At 42.0% G+C, this 5,786-nt stretch overlaps 1 non-coding gene across 1 annotated transcript; it reads left to right on the top strand.

Annotated features, from left to right (window-relative positions):
* Positions 1 to 2,809: 2,809 nt before the first annotated feature.
* On the top strand, positions 2,810 to 2,913 carry LOC112739138 (small nucleolar RNA R71). The gene has a single exon (XR_003170077.1). It is a non-coding gene; the product is annotated as a small nucleolar RNA R71 (small nucleolar RNA).
* Positions 2,914 to 5,786: the final 2,873 nt, after the last annotated feature.

The following is a 5,786-nucleotide window of genomic DNA, read 5'->3' as shown; positions in this document are numbered from 1 at the left end:
TGCCGACTTGTTGGATGGGATTTGTTAGAACTTTCCAACCTCTTCTTTGAATTTCATGTCGGATCTCCGGATACTCATTTCTTTTGAGTTTGAAAGGGACCTCAGGGATCACCTTCTTCTTGGCTACAACATCATAGAAGTGGTCTTGATGGGCTTTGGAGATGAACCTTTCCATCTCCCATGACTCGGATGTGGAAGCTTTTGTCTTCCCTTTCCCCTTTCTAGAGGATTCTCCGGTCTTAGGTGCCATCAATGGTAATGGAAAAACAAAAAAGCTATGCTTTTACCACACCAAACTTAGAATATTGCTCGCCATCGAGCAATAAACAAAAGAATAGATGATGAAGAAGAAGAAATGGAGGAGAGGGAGAGGGTGATGTGGTTCGGCCAAGAAGGGTATAGAGGGGTTGTGTTGTGTGAATTTGAAGAAGAGTGGAGGGTTTTATATAGGGAAGGAGGGGGGTTATGGTTCGGCCATATGGGTGGGTTTGGGTGGGAAATTGGTTTTGAATTTTGAAGGTAGGTGGAGTTTATGAGGTAGGTTTATTGGGAAGAGTGGGTGGATGTGAGTGGTGAAGGTTTAATGGGGAAGAGAGATTGAGGTGATTGGTGAAGGGCTTTTTAGGGAAGAGTGTTTATGGGGTTGTGTGAAAGAGAGTGGTGAGAAGAAGTGAGTGGAGGTAGGTGGGGATCCTGTGGGGTCCACAGATCCTGAGGTGTTCAAGGAATTACATCCCTGCACCCATTAGGCATGTAAAAATGCCTTTGTACCCAACTCTGGGCGTTTAGCGCCAGGTTGGTGGCCATTTTGGGCGTTCAACGCCCATTTGTGTGCCATTTCTGGCGTTGAACGCCAGAACCATGCCTGTTCTGGCGTTCAGCGCCCAGAAGCTGCCCATTTTGGGCGTTCAGCACCAGAACCATGCTCTGTTCTGGCGCTGAATGCCAGACAGATGCTCCTCCAGGGTGTGATTTTTCTTCTGCTGTTTTTGATTCCGTTTTCAATTTTTCTATTTATTTTGTGACTCCACATGATCATGAACCTAAGAAAACATGAAAAACAATGAAAATAAAAGTTAGATAAACATTGGGTTGCCTCCCAACAAGCGCTTCTTTAATGTCAATAGCTTGACAGTGGGCTCTCATGGAGCCTCACAGATGTGCAGAGCTTTGTTGAGACTCTCCAACACCAAACTTAGAGTTTGGTTGTGGCCTCCCAACACCAAACTTAGAGTTTGACTGTGGGGGCTCTGGTTGACTCTGCTTTGAGAGAAGCTTTTCAAGCTTCCTCTCCATGGTTGCAGAGGGAGATCCTTGAGTTTTGAATACAAGGGAGTTCTCATTCCATTGAAGGACTATTTCACCTCTGTCAACATCAATCACAGCTCTTGCTGTGGCCAGGAAAGGTCTTCCTAGGATGATGGATTCATCATTTTCCTTTCCAGTATCCAGGACTATGAAATCAGTAGGTATGTAAAGGCCCTCAACCTTTACTAATACATCTTCTACTTGTCCATAAGCCTGTTTTCTTGAGCTGTCTGCCATCTCTAGTGAGATTTTAGCAGCTTGCACCCCATAGATTCCCAGTTTCTCTATTACAGAGAGGGGCATGAGGTTTATTCCTGAACCAAGGTCTCATAGAGCCTTAAAGATCATGGTGCCTATGGTACAGGGTATTATGAACTTTCTAGGATCCTGTCTCTTCTGAGGCAATGTCAGTTGATCCAGATCACTTAGTTCATTGATGAACAAGGGAGGTTCAACTTCCCAAGTATCAATGCCAAATAATTTGGCATTTAGCTTCATGATTGCACCAAGAAACTTGGCAGTTTGCTCTTCAGTAACGTCCTCATTCTCTTCAGAAGAGGAATACTCATCAGAGCTCATGAAGGGCATAAGGAGGTTCAATGGGATCTCTATGGTCTCTAGATGGGCCCCAGAGTCCTTTGGTTCCTCAGAGGGAAGCTCCTTATTGACCACTGGACGTCCCAGGAGGTCTTCCTCCTTGGGATTCACGTCCTCTCCTCTCCTCACAGGTTCGGCCATGGCGCTTATGTCAATGGCCTTGCACTCTCCTTTTGGATTCTCTTCTGTATTGCTTGGGAGAGTACTAGGAGGGATTTCAGTGATCCTTTTACTCAGCTGGCCCACTTGTGCTTCCAGATTTCTAATGGAAGATCTTGTTTCATTCATGAAACTTACAGTGGCCTTAGATAGATCAGAGACTAGATTTGCTAAATTAGAAGCATTTTGTTCAGAGTTCTCTATCTGTTGCTGAGTTGATGATGGAAAAGGCTTGCTATTGCTAAACCTGTTTCTTCCACCATTATTAAAGCCTTGTTGGGGCTTTTGATCCTTCCATGAGAAATTTGGATGATTTCTCCATGTTGAGTTATAGGTGTTTCCATAAGGTTCACCTAAGTAATTTACCTCTGCTATTGCAGGGTTCTCAGGATCATAAGCTTCTTCTTCAGAAGATGCCTCTTGAGTACTGTTGGATGCAGCTTGCATTCCATGCAGACTCTGAGAAATCATATTGACTTGCTGAGTCAATATTTTATTCTGAGCCAATATGGCATTCAGAGTATCAACTTCAAGAACTCCCTTCTTCATAGGCGTCCCATTATTCACAGGATTCCTTTCAGAAGTGTACATGAACTGGTTATTAGCAACCATGTTAATGAGTTCTTGAGCTTCTGCAGGCGTTTTCTTTAGGTGAATGGATCCACCTGCAGAGGTATCCAATGACATCTTAGATAACTCAGACAGACCATCATAGAATATATCCAGGATGGTCCATTCTGAGAGCATGTCAGAAGGACACTTTTTGGTCAACTGTTTGTATCTTTCCCAAGCTTCATAGAGGGATTCACCTTCTTTCTGTCTGAAGGTTTGAACATCAGCTCTAAGCTTGCTCAGCTTTTGAGGAGGAAAGTACTTGGCTAAGAAATCCGTGACCAGCTTATCCCAAGAGTTCAGGCTGTCTTTGGGTTGAGAATCCAACCACAATCTAGCTCTGTCTCTTACAGCAAAAGGGAAAAGCATGAGCCTGTAGACTTCAGGATCTACTCCATTAGTCTTAACAGTATCACATATCTACAAGAATTTAGTGAAGAACTGAAAAGGATCTTCAGATGGAAGTCCATGAAACTTGCAGTTCTGCTGCATCAGAGAAACTAATTGAGGTTTCAGCTCAAAATTGTTTGCTCCAATGGCAGGAATGGAGATGCTTCTTCTATGTAAATTTGAATTAGGTGCAGTAAAGTTGGTGCACGAATTATGAATCACACTTTTCACAACGCGTACCACTAACCAGCAAGTGCACTGGGTCGTCCAAGTAATACCTCACGTGAGTAAGGGTCGAATCCCACGGAGATTGTTGGTTTGAAGCAATCTATGGTTATCTTGTGAATCTTAGTCAGGAAGTCAATTATGTTTATCAGTTTAATTGCGAATAAACAATAGAGCATGGATTAAAGGTTACTTGTTATGCAGTAATGGAGAATATGTTGGAGTTTTGGAGATGCTTTGTCTTCTGAATCTCTGCTTTCCTCTGTCTTCTTGTTCACGCACGCACGTCCTCCTATGGCAAGCTGTGTGTTGGTGGATCACCGTTGTCAATGGCTACCTTCCATCCTTCCAGTGAAAACTACGCTCACGCGCTCTGTCACAGCACGGCTAATCACCGGTTGGTTCTCGATCCGGTTGGAATAGGATTTACTATCCTTTTGCGTCTGTCACTAACGCCCAGCCTTCAGGAGTTTGAAGCTCGTCACAGTCATTCAATCCTTGAATCCTACTCGGAATACCACAGACAAAGTTTAGACTTTCTGGATTCTCATGAATGCCGCCATCAGTTCTAGCTTATACCACGGAGATTCTGATTAAGAGATCTCAGAGATACTCATTCAATCAGATATAGAACGGAAGTGGTTGTCAGGCACACGTTCATGATTTGAGGAAGGTGATGAATGTCACTGATCATCACCTTCATCACAGTTAAGCGCGAATGAACATCTTAGATAGGAACAAGCGTGTTTGAATAGAAAACAGAAATACTTGCATTAATTCATCGAGACACAGCAGAGCTCCTCACCCCCAACAATGGGGTTTAGAGACTCATGCCGTCAGAGAATATAAAGTTTAGATCTGAAATGTCATGAGATACAAAATAAGTCTCTAAAAGTTGTTTAAATACTAAACTAGTAGCCTAGGTTTACAAAAATTGGATAAACTATGATGGATGATGCAGAGATCCACTTCTGGGGCCCACTTGGTGTGTGCTGGGGCCCACTTGGTGTGTGCTGGGGCTGAGACTTAAGCAATTCACGTGCAGAGGCCATTTGTGGAGTTGAACGCCAGTTTTTATGCCAGTTTGGGCGTTCAACTCCAGCTTTTGATCCTTTTCTGGCGCTGGACGCCAGAATTGGGCAGAGGACTAGCGTTGAACGCCAGTTTAAATCGTCTATCCTTGTGAAAAGTATGGACTATTATATATTGCTGGAAAGCCCTGGATGTCTACTTTCCAACGCAATTGGAAGCACGCCATTTCGAGTTCTGTAGCTCTAGAAAATCCACTTTGAGTGCAGGGAGGTCAGAATCCAACAGCATCAGCAATCCTTTTTCAGCCTGAATCAGATTTTTGCTCAACTCCTTCAATTTCAGCCAGAAAAAATACCTGAAATTACAGAAAAACACACAACTCATAGTAAAGTCCAGAAATATAAATTTTTCCTAAAAACTAATAAAAATAGACTAAAAACTAACTAAAACATACTCTAAACTATATGAAATTATCCCCAAAAAGCGTATAAAATATCCGCTCATCACAACACCAAACTTAAACTGTTGCTTGTCCTCAAGCAACTAGACAAATAAAATAGAAGACTAATAAGTTGAGAAGCAATAATATCTCAGAGTTTTTGAGTGAAGCTCAGATTCTACTTAGATGAGCGGGACTAGTAGCTTTTTGCTTCTGAATAGTTTTGGCATTTCACTTTATCCATTGAAGCTCAGAGTGATTGGCATCTATAGGAACTTAGAACTCAGATAGTGTTATTGATTCTCCTAGTTCAGTGTGATGATTCTTGAACACAGCTTCTTTATGAGTCTTGGCCGTGGCCCTAAGCACTTTGTTTTCCAGTATTACTACCGGATACATAAATGCCACAGACACATAACTGGGTGAACCTTTTCAGATTGTGACTCAGCTTTGCTAAAGTCCCCAATTAGAGGTGTCCAGAGTTCTTAAGCACACTCTTCTTTTTTGCTTTGGACCTTGACTTTAACCGCTCAGTCTCAAGTTTTCACTTGACACCTGCACGCCACAAGCACATGGTTAGGGACAGCTTGGTTTAGCCGCTTAGACCAGGATTTTAGTCCTTTAGGCCCTCCTATCCACTGATGCTCAAAGCCTTGGGATCCTATTTATTTGCCCTTGCCTTTTGGTTTTAAGAGCTTTTGGCTTTTTCTGCTTGCTTTTTTTTTTTTCAAGCTTTGTTCTTTGCTGCTTTTTCTTGCTTCAAGAATCATTTTTATGATTTTCAGATTATCAATAACATGTCTCATGTTCATCATTCTTTCAAGAGCCAACATATTTAACAGTCTTAAACAACAAATTCAAAAGACATATGCACTGTTCAAGCATTCATTCAGAAGACAGAAAGCATTGCCACCACATTTAACCAATTAGAATTTCTTTTATTAAACTCAAAATTTTATTGCTTCTTATTCAAAAGATCTACTATTTTATTCATGTTTAATGATGATGAGAAAAATAAACTATA

Source organism: Arachis hypogaea, chromosome 13 (genome assembly GCF_003086295.3).
Source record: "Arachis hypogaea cultivar Tifrunner chromosome 13, arahy.Tifrunner.gnm2.J5K5, whole genome shotgun sequence".
NCBI lineage: Eukaryota > Viridiplantae > Streptophyta > Magnoliopsida > Fabales > Fabaceae > Arachis > Arachis hypogaea.
This window is presented reverse-complemented; position numbering and strand designations above follow the sequence as displayed.